This window comes from Phoxinus phoxinus (assembly GCF_949152265.1).
Source record: "Phoxinus phoxinus genome assembly, chromosome: 18".
Taxonomy (NCBI): Eukaryota; Metazoa; Chordata; class Actinopteri; order Cypriniformes; family Leuciscidae; genus Phoxinus; species Phoxinus phoxinus.
This window is the reverse complement of record NC_136893.1, coordinates 4,940,796-4,958,319: the sequence shown is the minus strand read 5'-3', so window position 1 is coordinate 4,958,319 and position 17,524 is coordinate 4,940,796. Positions and strand designations below refer to the sequence as shown.

General features: G+C 36.8%; 1 protein-coding gene across 1 annotated transcript in view; it reads left to right on the top strand.

Annotated features, from left to right (window-relative positions):
• cdh24a (cadherin 24, type 2a) overlaps nt 1-17,524 on the top strand; it is an 81,080-nt gene that overhangs the window by 899 nt on the left and 62,657 nt on the right. The gene's annotated exons all lie outside the window — the stretch shown is intronic.

Below are 17,524 nucleotides of genomic sequence, written 5' to 3'. Positions count from 1 at the left end.
TACCACAATACTTTTTCTAAAATATTTTTCTATCGGTTAAGATGAAACATTTAGTTGTGAAATGATGATTTGTGAAAGCATCTGATTTCAAATGTCTGGAGGGTAACATTGCTGCTGAGACATTAATGAAACCATATGCATCCATTTTGTGTTATGCTTTATTTTCAAGACGTTGTCACTAGATGGCACAATTGCGTTAAAAAAGAAGAAGAGTTGAAACAGAAGCTTGTCCTTGGGGATTAGCAGCAGTAAATCTGTCGACATAACAAACTAATTCAACTAGAAAAGGAATCTATTTTTATTTGTTGCAAGTAGGTTAAAACCACTTCCGATTGTAGTTCTACTTCCAATCCAAAAATAATTTCTCTTAAAACTGATTGAATACTCAGCACCTGGCACAGAGGATCACATTATAAAGTTGGCATCTTTTCTGTTATGCTCACCGAACTGCATTAATCTCAATTATAGCAGGCGGTAGAGTAATAAACAGATCCGTGCCTATCCTAAAACATGATATTCACACTGCACGCCCGCAGGATTTCGCTTAAGTAACGGCATGCCCATCTGCAGGCCTTGTTCTTCCCGTATTGCACTGTAAAATCTCACGTCGTTGGATGTTCTTTGTCACATCTGTGCTCAAGGGAATGCTGTTTCATAGAGGATCAAATAACTCTTCTCGGTGTCTTGGTGTTGTGATGCAGAGATAATCAGTTGACGCGTGCAATCGTGTGTAATACACGGCATTAAATGAGAGAAGTTCTTAAATTAGAACGGAAAATAATGCGTTATTCCCCGTGGCTTTGTTACGCTAGGATGGCTGTGTTTCAGTGTGTGTGTGTGTGTGTGTGTGTGTTTACATGTGTGGGAGCCATATGCATGAAATCAATGAGTGCTCATTTTCCACAGCTGTTAGTACGACGGCACATAAACCCTCTCAGTGTGAATGACAAGAGATCTTTCACACGAGACCTCTCTCCTTCCTCGGGAGGGTTTCTTTCCCATGCGCCATCGGTCTCCATTTCACCCTTCCGCTCAGCAAACTTCCCTCTAATTCCCACTTTTTCATCCATTGGCACTTCTGAACTATTTCAGCGTTGGCTCCCCAGGCCCTCGAAGATGATGGTAGTTTATGAACCATCATCTAAAGCACAGGAACTCGCTGGAACGTTTCCCCGGGGATCTCGCTCCTAACACGGTTTCCTCATCCCCTACGCCGGCACGAGGAAGAACCGCACTGCTCGCGTGTCCTCCTTTTTCACGTTTTCCTTTGAGCCGTGGCTTATTGTCAGCAGTTTTTCAAGGCTCCTGTCACTGGCAGCCACCTGGTAACAATAAGATACCATCAACGGTGGAGGAGAGGAGGCAGCTAAACTGGGGCGTTGTAATGAACGCACACACAGACTCGCAGTATGAAAGCCACACATTCATCTTCTCCGGTTATTGGGGCTGCATGCAAGGCAAATATTCTCCCAGTCATTGCTATATACGGTAAAATTAGAAATAAACAATATGTTTCCAGCTGAAATTACACTCGCAGGGAAATGAGCTGACAGGAATGTCATGTGATGTGAGACCCCATTTGCAAACCCAGGTCACAGTTTGCATGGCACACATTCATCATATTATGTAGGGGATTGCATGTACTGTAGATTATTAGGCGATAGATACTTTCGCAACTTTTCAGCGTTAAGTTCTAGATGTACTGCAGCAAAACACCCAAGCAATATCCTCTGTGACAGACTATAAACTTCAGGGCAATTAAAAGGCAATTAGCCCACGCTTCGATTTTGGATTTTGAACTGAAAAAGAGCAACATCAAGAGTATGCATGCAAAATATGAAACATTTATGGCTGTTTAAATTGAGAATCATTCGATGAGCATTAATATGGGTAGTTTGTGGAACAATAATGATAATTAGGATGAGGCTTTATGGTATACTGAACAACCTGAGCTCTGTGTATGTGTATAAATCTGAGCATTAAAGGCATAGTTCACCCAAAAATTAAAGTTCTGTCAGTAATTACTCGCCCTCATGTTGTTCCAACCCCGTAAGACTTTCGTTCATCTTCGGAACACAAATTAAGATTTTTTTTTATTAAATCTGGGAGCTGTCTCTCTCACACATAGGCTATTGTAATTTAAACTTGCCGGCCCAGAAAGTTGGTAAAGAAGACAATGTTTAAAATAGTCCAAGTGACAACAGTGGCTCAACCTTAAGTTTATCAAGTGACGAGAATACTTTTTGTGCGCAAAAAACACATAAAATAATGACTTTATTCAACTATTAATTTTCTTCTGTGTGGGCCTCTGAGTGAGTTCACGTCGTGGTGTGACAGCGCAGCGCTTCTGGGTTGTACGTCAGAACGTAGGCTCACTATTGGCCGACGCTGGTCATGTGTGTGATGATGCGTGTGATGCTGGCCAATAGCGAGCCTACGGTCTGACGAAGCGCTGTTACACTACGTGAACTCACTCAGAGGCCCACACAGAAGAAAGTCAATAATTGAATAAAGTCGTTATTTTTTTTATTTTTTTTTGCACACAAAAAGTATTCTTGTCGCTTGATAAACTTAAGGTTGAGCCACTGTAGTCACTTGGACTATTTTAAACATAGTCTTTACTAACTTTCTGGGCCGGCAAGTTTCAATTACATAGAAGCCATGGAGGAGTGAGACAGCTCTCAGTTTAAAAAAAAAATATCTTCATTTGTGTTCCGAAGATGAACGAAAGTCTTACGGGGTTCGAACAATATGAGGGAGAGTAATTACTGACAGAACTTTCATATTTGGGTGAACTAACCTTTTAATAACATAATTTAAACTTCAAAGCAATGAAACTCAACAAAAAAAGAGCAGCATTAATCTCAAGATTATGCAATATTAAACATGCATGGTTGCATTACATCTGCAAATAGTTTTTGAGTTAGAAGAAAGATTTCTTTCTTGTGTTTAAGTTACTGTTGAGAATAATTCAGTGAACATTACAGGCAGGGGATACATGGAACAGTTATGGTAATAAGAATATGATTTTATAATGCTATGGTATATAAAATATCTCTCTCTCTCTGTGTGTGTGTGTGTGTGTGTGTGTGTGTGTGTGTGTGTGTGTGTGTGTGTGTGTGTGTGTGTGTGTGTGTGTGTGTGTGTGTGTGTGTGTGTGTGTGTGTGTGTGTGTGTGTGTGTGTGTGTGTGTGTGTGTTCAGTAGACTTTAAATTTCAAGGCAATGAAACTCAATTTGGCCAAATAGAAAAAGAGCAACATTAAGATGAATTATTATATCCATTTCTGTTCTCCTAATGGAATAAAATGAGTTTGTGTGTGTAAAATACTGTTGCATGCAGGTAATTTGAGGATCATTAATAAGAAGACTTCATGTGTTCTTCTCAAGAAAATGTGAGTGGTGCTTTACAAAAACACCATCCCAACTGTGGGTGATTGCCGGGGAATTGTTATGCCGTTGCTAAGGTGTTTTGGGTGATGCTTAGTGGGCCAAGTCAAAAATGTCCAGATTCAGGTTGCTACTGCTACTTGAATTGTTTGTTTTTATCATCCAACAGGTCAAAGTCATTTGGATGACATCATTAATTACCTTATAATTTACAAAGAAAATGTGTAGCCTATTATATTTAACAAATGTATTCTGGTGCTGTGTGCCCAATACAATATTGCTAAATTATTGTCACATTCTATTATTTTTAACAAAATAATTCTGGTGCTGTGTGCCCAATACAATAGGCTATTGCTAAATTATTGTCACATTTTGAAAGTGAATTTATTCATATTTTTCTTATCAGTTTTTTTTTTTACACTGGATTTATTTTGCATCTTAATATTATTAATTATTAGTAAATATTCAGCACAATATTTCCGTGCTGTGTGTGTTCTTTGTTTGCTGGAAGGCCATGATATTTGTGTTGTTATCAGGACATTTTACAGTTACCGACATAATCTAATAGTTTAAATATTTGACATAATCAATCATGTGTAATTTTATTAAAAGATTCCCTGGCATGCTTAATTTATTTTATTTTTTTTCAATCAGAGCGCATTCATCGGTCAAATATTTCTGAACAATCACCGCTCATCCCTAATATCATTCCGCGCGCTCTCTTTATAAAAGGTAGAACGTGGAATAGGCTACGTCAGAAGTTTGAATAGCTAATTGGCGCCATCTAACGGTTCTAACAGTTATCTGACCGTGGTAAAATATTTAGTGTAAAAAAATTAAACATCGATTGAGAAAACAAAAATAATTAACCGGTAAGAGGCACAACAGACCTGGATAAAAATAATTAGACTTATTTATAATCGCATATTAATAGGCATTAATCAATATTTCATGAATTTATTCATTTGTCTTGCCATGTAATTATAGCAGAATAATGTAAGTAGCCTAACGTTACCGTTACTGTCAGCCGGCCAAACTTATCTATTTCTGATTATGACTGACGGACTCGAGCATATTGACATATAGGCTACACGAATTGTTAAAAAAACATAAATGGACAAATGCATAGTAGCTTAATGTTTGTGACATCCCGTATTTCTATACGGTTAAGTTATTTATTCCACAGCTGGCCACCGTACATTTAGGGGAAAATTGCGTATTTTTAGTGTGCGCGCGCAGATTTGAGCGCTGTATAGTGATGATGCTGAGAGAGAGAGAGAGAGAGAGAGAGAGAGAGAGAGAGAGAGAGAGAGAGAGAGAGAGAGAGTACGCGCTCCTCTTTGTGCGCGTGTCTGTCTGTCAGACCTTCACCAACACAAGACTCAAGTCAAGACTCTCCAGCTGTCATGTAAAATCATCCTCCTGTAGGTAAGACCTGATACCTTTTATAAGCGGCAGGTTGTTATGTATAACATGCGTTTCTTATCATCAGCATTTCAAACTTATTAAAGCGGAAACATGATGCGCTGAATGTCTGGATATCTACAGGCACTTATGCCGAGTCCATAGACATGTGCTGCTGTGACTGATAGCCTACTCGCTGATGTGTTCTGGCTGGCTGGATGTGTCTCATGTGGATGCATTTGGAAAAAAAATACACATTTTGCTTTCGCTCATGCTGAATTTCTGACAGATGGAGACGCGCCGCGCGCGCTGGTGACCGGTTACCGGAGCGCACGGACTCGCAGCGCACTATAGGCTGCTCGTTTACTAATTAGTGCTCCCATCGTAGTGTCTTTGGGTCACTTATTACGGGTTCGGTCCTGTGTAAACATGAGGTCAGCGGTCTTGATCGAAGGCACGTTGTAGTTTGTGATTCATGAACCGGTTCATGAACAATATAGTGGATAGTTCATCAAGCCTTCTGGGGTTTGAACCTACAACCTCAGCAGCTGCTCAAACTGTCTCAGTTATTGTACAGTAAGTTGTAGCCGGGGCAAGTTGTCACACCTCTAAATCAAGAGATAGATAGATAGATAGATAGATAGATAGATAGATAGATAGATAGATAGATAGATAGATAAAATCATAGGGAAAGCAAGCATTTGTGTAATTGGATTTTTGACTCAAAATGTTATGTTATTTAAACATAGACAACTTCCTTATACAACTAGACCTGTTCTCTCCTACTTGTGAGGAATCCAAAAATGTCTGTAAAGTTTAAAGGTATGTTTGCAGTGATTATAAATTGCCTGATGTGAGAACAATTGAAGTTTATGGGAGGCCATCAGAAGTCTAGGGCTCTGTTCCAAAACCTAGCGAGCTGCATACGTGGGCCGCATCATAAGATCGCTCCAGACGTGAAGTCTTTTCCAAAAAAATACCTTCTTTGAGATTTTTTTGAAGCAAGCATTGCATGTATCATTTGCAACAAATGTATTCCCACAATGCATTGTGAGTAAATTCCAAGATGGAAGAAAGAGTGAGTATAGTTTAACATTTCTGCATTTATATATGCATATGTAAGCAATATACAGTAAGTTTAATTCAGCCTCAAGTGAAATAGAATTTCATTCTTGATTCAGTACTGAAAAGTATTGATTAAAAAAAAGATTTAATATACTTTAAATGCTGAATTAATGGTCACTTAGGCTCCATTTTATTTCATTTACCAGGCAGCAGACAGCAAGGTAGCTCACTATTTTAAAACAGAGCCTTTGTTTAAACCCTTATCAAATGTGGCATTAAAGTTAGCATGATTTGGAGGAGAAAATCAAATTGCGATTTTTCTAATAAAAAAAAATAAAAAACTGTGATTGCAATTTAATATGTGATTTAAAAAAAATTATCCAGGTTTGCTGTGCTTTTTTTTGTAGGGCTGAAAACTTTGATTATATATAAATATGGCTATACAATAATACATATTTTTATATTATTGTTTACTATAGTTAAAGGAGAACTCCGGTCAATTTTAACATTGAGCTCAATTTTTTGTAAATTTGGAGTGCTGTCAATACAGAGAACAACGACAAAAATCGGTGTTGCCTACACCGTGTTATCCTCTTTTTAAAATTTGCACCCTGTTGACTTCAATAGGGCACGTTTTAAACCTGCTTTTAGCCTCTTATCATCCTTAATGTTTCATTACAAGTGCCCAGCCATGTTGAGTGATTCTTTTAGAGTGAACACGAGTGAATCTGACTGCAGTAGATGTGAAAGATATGAATAAAAATTATGTTATATCAGCCAGCGCAATACCTGTATTTACATAATGTTTTCGGTCGAAGTCCAAAGTAGTCGATTGTCGAGTTCACGTGTGTGATCATAAGTAATCACGTGCAAAAACCTATGCGCGTGAACTCGACAATCGACTACTTTGGAACATTTTTAAAAAGAGGATAACACGGTGTAGGCAACACCGATTTTTGTCGTTGTTCTCTGTATTGACAGCACTCCAAATTTACTAAAAAATGAGCTCAATGTTAAAATTGACCGGAGTTCTCCTTAAAAAATAAATACAAACAAAACAAGAAATATTACTCTTAATATTTCACTCTAAAATAAAAATAAAAGTATTTTATCATTTTATTTTATATTACTTAAGTCTTAATTTCTTCATTTTCAAACGTTAAACCATCAAAAAATGTCCACAGTACTGTATAATTACTGTATACCATGTTATTATAAGGAGGAACTTTGTTAGTGATATTTGTGTGAGTAGAATATAACTTGGTTTTCAGTACGTGTTGCAAGAAAATAATGATCGTAATGACAGCTCACCTTGACAGCACCTCTTGTGCTTTAGTTCACATGTCTTGGTTCCATATGTTTACCCTTTCAGTTTAGTCTTCATTGTGCCCTATAGTTTCCTTAGTGATTATGTTCACCTGTTGTTCATTTAATCCCCTTGTTAACTCGGTGTGCAAATACTCCCTGTTCTGTTCAATCCCTTCAGCTCTTGTGTGATGTGCGTGTTTATTCCCTTGTGTATATTCTCAGTTTAATAAAAGTACTGTATGTCTATTGATTTCCTGCGTCACACATCTCCTGAACACCAGCAAATTCGTGACACTGGCAGACCGGCATTAATACGGAAGTGTTTAGCATTCTCCCTGATTTCTAGTTTGTCTCTCTTAATGGATTCTATGCATCAGCCTGAGCATTAAAGCACGATTACTGCAACAACTCACTGTAATTAAACTCGCCCGGTCATGGTGTGTAGACTATACGTGTGTGTGCACGTTTGTTCATTAAGAACAAATTTGTTCAACAAATGTTCTGCGAATTATCAGCCGCGGACTGCCTGCTAAGGAATCTGCCATTCAGCTCAGCTTGCAGGAAGAAGCTCAGATCTGCATGAGATACTCAAGTGAGTTTCATATCCAGTGCCTTTGTGGGTCAGCCATTTACGGCTTTACCATTCTCTGAATCTCACACATGCAATATGTGTGCGTCTCCTGTCATATGCCTGTGCGAATCTGACAAGCAAGCTCGTGGGTTATTTTTACTGGCGGCTGTGTTTGAGTCCAGTGAAGTGAGACTGGAACAGCGATTTGCCATTTGAGATGCAGTGACCATTCATCGTTACCCTTTCGAGCCTGCGTGAATCAAAAATATTCATAAACCTCTCACATGCACTCTAACATTTATTCGGGGTTTTTTTTGGCCACTTCCATAGCTCTCTTTTTCAATATTTAATACTCTTATTTAATATTATATTATTTATTATTTTATTTTTAAATCTAACAAGCTGATGCATTCATATTCAAATCACGCCCCTCCCCCCCCCCCCCCGCCCCTTCCCCCCCAATATCTTTCTTTTTGGCCATTATTTAAATAGGTTTTTACAGGGAATCAACCTATAGGCTACATTTTTATTATTCAAAATTATGTATTTTTGAAGTTCTTATTTAGTTCTGTTAAGTTTCTTTTTAACCTTCACCCGCAACAGCAGTTCTCACTTGCTCTAAACACAGTTTTCATATTACAGATTAAATCTAAATCAAAAGACTTTTTAAGAAGTTCTTCTGCACCGGAGACGCTGTGTGTCCCTAATGAACAGAGCTCTAATATCTGCTCTCCATAATAATGCCGGGTTTGTTTTTGATCATTTGGCCTGAAGACGGGTTAGTATTCATACTGACAGTCAGTTAAAATTTATGTTTTAAGGTAGTGCTAAATGATTTACTTTACACTTTGTAAGCTAAGCAATTCCAAAGCAAACCGCTCTCTTTCACCGTTTAAAAGTTTAAATTTGTGCAATTATAATGTGGCTATTTCAGAAACGACAGAGCGTTGGATCCAAGTGCAGCAGAAAAACAGCAAAAGCAAATCCAGGCAAAACCAGAACTAAAACAAACACACATGTAACATTCATCAAGGAAAACAACAGACCAATAACATAGCAAAACACTGGGGTTTAAATACACAATATATCAAGGGATGTAACAAGGAACAGGTGTAAGTGATTAGTAGCTATATAAATATGAGCTGTGTTTGAAAAGTGCCCCCTATACCCTTAAAGGTGAACTATGCATGTTTTTTACCTTAACCGAACAGCTTCAGAGTCATTGGAATGGTTGTATAACTTTTTTCGGGTTGAATGGTGGTCGTCTCGCACCCCCCTATCACATGTGAGCGGAAAAAACAACCTTGCAACTTTGAGCCAACGGGCCGCCAGACTAGAAAGTATTGCGTGATATCAGGTCTCGCGATGTAAAGAGTTGCTTTACGGCAAAAAAAAATCTGTGATTTTTAAATCACACGAGGTCCCCAGATAATACTAATCCAGTGCGAATAGGGCTAAAGACACGTGTATTTAGATACGTTTCTATAATGCTTTATGTACTGCTTAATAATGCGTCTGTTTGTACAAGAATATTTGTTTGTTCAACATAAGCCTATAGGCTAGTATTTAAATATCAATGTAGCAGGGGTCTATGGTTTTTTATCAGTTTTATTTTGATAAACATGACACAATATAATATTGTGACTGCATGAAAATAGATTTTAATAAAAAATCTGATTTGTGAGCATTAGTGGAACTGAAGGTGTTCGAATAAACACGAAACACGTTCTCATGCGGTGAATTCCGGCCAATCGTGAAACAGCATAAGATTGTCATAAATTCAAAATGACGTTATTCATACTGTACTTTTAATTGTGATATTTGTTGGAAAACTAAGGTAATACAAACATTAATCGATCACAAAACCATTTTTTTATTTTCTTAATGAGCGGTGTACAGTCTTACAAAAAAAACGAGAGAAGCAACAGAAAACAATCTGTTCTCCATAAAATGTGCAGCGCACAGATAAACGTTTGGGTTTTAATGTTCAGGAACAGTGTGAACAGAAGTTCATCAACCTTAGGAAGGTCAAACAAATGAGTTTTGGAAATGTTGTGGGAAAAACAGCATCTCTTAGACATAGCAGCAGCTCAACCAGGCCTCGTCCCCTTTTTGGGGGATTCTGTGGACAAGGTTTATTTAAATGATTTACCATATGACTTCACAAAGCCCGGAAAAAAAACACGTTGTAATCCAAATGAGCTGTCCGTTGTAGTTCTTGGAAAGTGGATTCTGTTTAATAAAATATCTCTCTTTGGAGGGAACTTTGAGCTTTGTGACTTTGCTGACTTTTTAATGCTCAAACAGCAACATTACACACTAACTAAAGTTGAAAAAGTGGAAATGACCCCTTTAAGAGTGATCTTGCCCATGCAAAACTGGCCATTGTGATTTCAAAGCGTTGCTTTGATGTTGTGAGTGTTGATTTTTTTCACTTGTTGCTATGCGGTCACTAGGGTGTTCTGAGTGGTTGCTATGTGGTTGCTGGTTAAAGTCAAAAGAGCCATCTCGTGTCTCAAGTCTCTATGATATTCTGGTCTCTGGGTCCCAGTTCTTGTGCATACTGTATAATTTTATGTAAAGAAAGAAGATGCAGTGCATTGTAAGTGTATTCTAGTTGTAATGCACATGTTGGCAAATGTAGTAGGCCATCTGGGAATGCAGTGCATTCAGGCAGTTTGCATACTGCAAAATTATATACCACAGGAATAGTACGAGTAGCATGGTAGTTTTCTCTTCCAAAGATAGCAAGAGCCAAAGTGAGTTTAATGGGTTGGGGAAAGGGTTTTAGGCCTCAGCGAAACTGAAGTGTATCAGAATGGGCATGCGATGAGATGAGATGAAAAGGAAAGATACATTTGGAGAAGAAAGTTTGATGTTAATATTGATGAGCAAGTGTTAATGTGATCCTAAAAGCAGTTCTAGCAGAGATGACATTATCCCCCCTTTTTTTACCTTTGAGAAGGGCTTGAAAAATGGGACGAGAAAGAGGAAAAGAATAAAAAACAGATTGAGCCATAGAGCAAGTCAAAGTTTGATGATCAGAAGCTCAAAACACTTACTGCGCTCCCATATGACACAGAGCGACTGAATTATAGAATACACAAAAAGTTGTTGTCTTTTTTTCATCTCTTTGGTAAACACTCCAGTTTGGATCAATAAAAAGCAGCTGTACACACTCAGAGGGCCGGCCCGTTCCTCATTTCCATTTTAATGAATGAGGCTTAGTGAGCTATTGAGCAAGTTATAATTGTGTTGTGGCGTAGAGACCTGCGAATGTGTAGGATGCTAAAAAGGATTTTTAAAAGTGCGGTGTGCGTCTGTATATTTCAGAGGTTCAATGGTGTAGGTTTAAATACATTAAAATACTTAAAAATATGTGACATATAAACCAGTGTGTGGAGGTTTTATATTAGAAAGTAGAGGCACCAAAGCATGCAAACATGACTTAAGCAATACACATCCTTTCATATGTTTATCCTATATACAGTGAGTGAAATCTGTATAATCAGATGGCTTGCCTTAGTTGTGAGCATATGTTATATTTTTTCTAGAGCTCAACCGATAATGGATTTTTAAGGCCGATACCGATACAAATATTTGGTGATTTAAAAATCTGATATTATGCTATATCGGCCGATATATATATATATATATATATATATATATTATTATTATTATTATTTTAAAATCCAGAAACGAGTAACAAAACATAAACAGATTTTCCCTAACATTAGTTATTTGTACCGGTAGTTATTTATGAGTCCTCAGCCTCACTAAAATAATATAATGCAGTTTAAAAATAAACTTGTTCATTTTATTGTCACAACAGAACAGAGGAACATCAAAATATATTAAAGTTCTGATAAATAAAATTTAAAAAAATACAAACTTAAGATATGAAACTTAAAGTCCTTTGAACAAAAACACAATAACAACACTCTAAAAAATGCTGGGTTGTTTCAACCCAATTTTGGGTAAAATATGGACAAACCCAGCCGTTGGGTTACATTTTTACATTACATTTTTAACCCAACGTTTGGGTTTGTCCATATTTTACTCAAAATTGGGTTGAAACAACCCAGCATTTTTTAGAGTGAAAAGAAAGCAATTTTGTATTAATTTTATCTTAATTTTAATCATTCATCAACCAATGGAATGGTTTCATCAAAAAATTGCCTGGATTTCATAAACAAGGAGTAAATATAGCAGACAATAGATAGTCACGACACGGAGGCGCCGGCGCGTGAACTGGAGCTCGTCTCATAAATGAACCGAAACTCAGCGTATAAGGTAACCTACTTGCCTCACAGACCTGAAAAATATATCTATATTGAAATGTCTACTTTTAGACAGAACAATTCAAATCGAAAGAAAACAGACTGCTCTGTGCTTACACTCTAAAAAAATGCTGGGTTGTTTCAACCCACTTTTGGGTAAAATATGGAAAAACCCAAATGTTGGGTTAAAAATGTAATGTACAAATGTAACCCAACGGCTGGGTTTGTCCATATTTTACCCAACATTGGGTTGAAACAACCCAGCATTTTTTAGAGTGTATGTAATCCGTATGAAATGTGAATTTTTCTCTCTGGCGCGTTCACTACTGCGAAGATCACGAGTCAGCATCATCAACTTCATCTTTGCAGCCGACACTGACAGAAGAAAAAAAAATGTCTACTTGCAATATTTGACTTATTCATAATCATTACTTTTGCCAGTTCTTTGTGACTGCTTTTAGGTGCTTTATTGGCAGCGCCACCCTTACATGTTACATGAACATGTGTGTGTGTACCACCGCATTTTTAAAAAAAATATTAATTTATCGTCCATTATAAATGGCGATACCGATAGTTTGGAAAATGCCTAATATCGACCAATAATATCGGCCCGCCGATATATCGGTCGGCCTCTAATTTTTTCATATGTTTCTTGTACAAATTTATCAGAATACACAGCTGATTATGAGTGCTGTTAATGTAGAAAACACCATATTTCTGCTGCAAGATGCTGTACCAGCAAGAAAAAGATTAAAAATGTCACTCCCGTCTGCCATTGGACAGACAAAACAGAGAGTCCCGCCTTAAACTCGTGCCATTGGTTGAGCCAGAATTTGGGATGCTCAATAACTTTTCAGGGAAATTAACTTATGAATAAGTGCACTTTGCATGTTAAGAAGTAGTTTAGCATCCAAAAAATTCACACATCATCTTTAAGTCATAATCAAAAGATGTTTTTGAAGGTCTTACTCAGCAGGGGCACTGTGTATATCCTATGTAAAAGAGCTGTAATATTTGCTCAGCATAATAATGCTGGGTTTGCTTTTGATCATTTGATCTGGTAAATATACTGGCAGTCAGCGGGAATTGGTCTGTTTAGGCAATACTAAACTAAGTGTTAATAAAGCAGCACAAATGCAAATTATTTACTATGCGTAAAATTTGTCAGGCATATCTCTCACTTCCTCAGCTTACAAGTTTAAAAGACCTTGAAAAGTAAAATTGTTGATTCTATATATTGTGTTTTATTCTGAAAAGTGTCTGAGAATCTAAAAAAGACCTTGAAAAGTATGTTCGGAATGTAATACTTGCATACTGATAATACATTACCTTTCAAATGTTAACTTTAATTATCGTATTCTTGATTACAACACAGTGAAAACATGCAGTAATATTGTGAAATATTCATATATGTATAAAAAAAAATAATTCTGTGATCAAAGCTGAATTTTCAGCATCATTACTCCAGTCTTTAGTGTCACATGGTCATTCAGAAATCATTCTAATATGCTGATTTTCTGCTTAAGAAACATCTCTTATGTTGAAAACTTGCTACTTCATTTTTTTTGTGTGTGTGTGTGGAAACCGTGATACATTTTTTCAGGATTCTTTGGTGAATAGAAAGAGAACAGCATTTATTTGAAATAGAAATCTTTTGTAACATTATAAAAGTCTTTACTGTCATTTTTTACTCAATTTAATGCATCCTTGCTGGATAAAATGACACATTTCTTAAAAGACATTCTTACTAACCTCAAACTGGCAGTGTATTTTCTGAATATAGTATCACCTTTAAGAGCGTTATTGTGGGAGAATGATGGATGGATGAGGGAGATGGGAAGGAGGATTGAGGAAGAGAAATGTCTGGTAATTATAGTTCTTAAGTCTCGTTATGTTGGTGACAGGCTCCATCATGGCTTGGGGCTTTTAAGATCAATGGCTGGGACCTGACTCTAATGCTAACGAACGCCAGATCGTTAAATGTATGGGTGCAGAACACAGGAATTAATTATGCCATTTATGGCTTCAATTTATCAGCTCAAGGAGATGTTTCTGATTCGCACTCCTCAAGATGCTTGGCCCGAGGGGTCTTAAGTCAGTAGATCCAATTTGGACCCATGACAAGAACCGCATTGAATTCTCGGCCCAGTAGAGCAACACTTTAGAGGAAGAATCTTGAAGTTGCTGCGGATTCTGCTGTGTTTTGGTTCCTCACAGTGGGAAATGTGATTCAAAATCAGGTCTCATGCTAATCATAAAAAATGCTAGCTCATATAAAGAATTCGATGGCACGTAAAAAGGCCTTATAGCCGGTGTAGCGCTCATGAATACAAAGCAACCTCTGACAGTCAGAAACAATATTATCAGCTCAGAGGGACTGACACAATTCCCTGTTGCTCAGCAAGCATTAACTGGAAACACACTGACAAGGAAAAACATAGTTTGTCAAAAGCTTTATTCATTTGTTCTGTCACTTCCGTCTGAGGCTGTTGATTAATTCCTCTAGTTACGCGAGTAAGGCTTTGTAAAAGAAAGAACTGTAGCTATAGTTCGATGTTGCTAAATACGTTTGTTATAGTGAAGCTTGAATTTTTTTTGACATTTTTGAAATGCAGTAAGGATTTAATATGGCAAAATATTTGATGTTGTAAAGCTTGAATACGGTTAAATATAGGCTACTTAAAATTAAGTAAAGCGAGAAAGTTGGTCAAATAATAAACCCAGAATGTGATAAAATAGATAAGTAAAGTGAAATATGGTAAAATACTGCAGTTATTGTTAAATATTTAAAATGTAACTGGAATGTGGTAAAGTGCCCTGATGTAGTAAAGCCAGAAAGTAGTAATACATCTACTGGAATATGGTAAAATACCTAAAATATAGAAAAGCTAAAATATTGTAAAATGGTAGTAAAAGTAGTAAAACTCAAATCCGATAGATAAAGAAATATGGAAAATACTTAGGATGTTGTCAAGGCGAAATATGGAAAATACTTGAGATGTTGTCAAGGTGAAATATGGAAAATACTTCAGATGTTGTCAAGGCGAAATATGGAAAATACTTCAGATGTTGTCAAGGTGAAATATGGTAAAATACTTGAGATGTAGTAAAACTGGAATATGGTCAAATGTTTGAAATAGTAAATCTGAAATATAGTAAAATACTTAACATGTAAAGCTTTAATATGGTAAAATATACTTCATATGATGTGATAAAGCTGGATTATGGTAAAGTGCTTGATAAATCTGAAACATAGTAAAATACTTAACATGTAAAGCTGGAATATGGTAAAATACTTGAGATGTCCCAAAGCCAAAATATTGTAATACAGAGATACATATGGAGATGTGGTAAAGCTGTAAAATATCATGGTAGCATAGCAAAGCTAAGATTCTCAAGATGTAATATGCAACATGATTGGAAATATTCTTGACATGCAGTATATTAAAGCAGAAATATGGTAAAATGCTTGATGTATTAGAGCTAAATCGGAGTAAAATGCTTAATTTAGTAGAGCTGGAATATGATGTATTCAGATGTAATGAAGCAGAAATGTTGCAGGCCTAACACAAGCGCTTATTTCTCAGCATTAACTGAACACACAGTGACACACGGATGAGTTTGTTCTGATCTTTATTTGTTTGTTTGCTGTCACGTCCATCAAAGTCTGCTGATTAATTGGATTTAGTTGCATAAGTTTGGCCTTGGCGTTTCATTCCAGCCATTTTCAGCCCACCCACTTCCACCTGTCTCTATTACTTTCTCCCGCGATACAGTTGCTGTCACCGCCGCTGATGTGTGGAAACAATATTGATCCACAGCCGGGGAGGCGGCGGCCCGAACAGACACTTTATTGCTTTCTATTAATGATGCGTTTCATGGCCGATGGTACAAGCTCTTACGAGGTGAACAAAGACCCAGGGCAAGAAGTCTGTCACGGGGATTTGTACTGTACATATCGCGTATGTTTTATTCAGTCTGGGCTTGGGAGTGCTTCAGAATAAATTAAAGTTAATGTACTTCGGGGTGTCGTGGACTCAAGTGTGAATGCTGCGGCTTGGTGCAAAAGCTTTTCTCATCTCGGACATTGCAGAGTTTCAACTAAATGGCAATTCAACTGCGATCGAAAACCAATCTTAGTCAAGGTCTAATGCGCTTGTCCTGCTCTAGGTTCTGTCTTTATATTCTTCCTGAGAAGAATCTGTACAAAAGTTTTGGGTTGAGCTCCTAAATCAGAAAATCTATAATGTAAGAATTATTATTATTATTGCTTATACTTAGGGATAGTCACTCGAACAAACCCCTAACTGTGCACTACTGGTCAAAATTGTGATTTTTTTTTTTTATTATTTTTTTTTTTGCAAAAGAAGTCTCTTCTGTTCACCAAGGCTGCATTTATTTAAAAAAAAAAATGGTTTTCTGATTGATTATATTTTAATATGTCATTTATTCCTGCCACATTACTCCATCATTGTTCTCATGTTTTAGTAAATCGTGTGCACAAACGTTTGTTCCCTCGGTTTAGTAAATCTGGCAACGTTGTACAAATTTTTTCTCTCGTTTCGATTGAACTAAAATGGAACAAATTATTATATTGTAAGCATGATTTAGTAAAACGAGGTAATTAATGAATTATATCATGTGTACAATTTACTTAAAACGTGAAAACGAATTAGTAAAATGTGCTGATGAACTGTATTAGTAAATTGTTAATTTGTGGCCCCGATATACATATTTTTTTCCCCGCGTGTCATGTGTAGGGCTCCGCTTTTTATTTTATTTTTTCTTCAGTTTTTGCTGCCTAATATTTTTGTGTAAAACTGTGAAACACCACCATTCAAAACGTTTGGGCTTGAAAAATACTTTAATTCAGCAAGGGCACATTAAATTGATCAAAAGTGACAGAATTTTTATTTTTTTTAAATGCCTTTTTTTCTATTCATGAAAGAATTTTGGAAAAAAAATATCACCGGTTCCACAAAAATATGAAGCAGCACAACTGTTTTCAACATTGGTAATAGTAATAAAATGTTTCATGAGCACCAGCAATAGATCAGCAATAGATATTTTGCACTGACAAGCGCTGCACATTTTGTTCAGTAAATGTTCAAATCAAATTTTTTTTTCACAGTTTCCTCTCTCGACTTTTCTATGGGTTGCTCCCGGTTGTAAAGAAACACAATTACAAAATGTCACATCTGTGCAAACATGGAGGTTCACGAGTCACACAACTCTGATAATTGAAAGTTTGGATGTAGCCTGAGTCTCAGCTCTCCAACCATAGCCTGAGCTCGGAGACAGTCCAGATTGTGAAAGCTGACATTTGTGGTTTCCGTCTGAATCATTGATCAGAGATTACTTCCACCGCCGCGGTCTCCTGAGAGATGAGCCGAGTTCAACGTGACCGTATTGTTTTCCTGAGACACGCTAAGTACTGTAAGCAAGGCATTTGAAGATGGATTTAGCCTCTTTTCTTTCCTTTTTGTTGTAATGAGACTCATTAGATA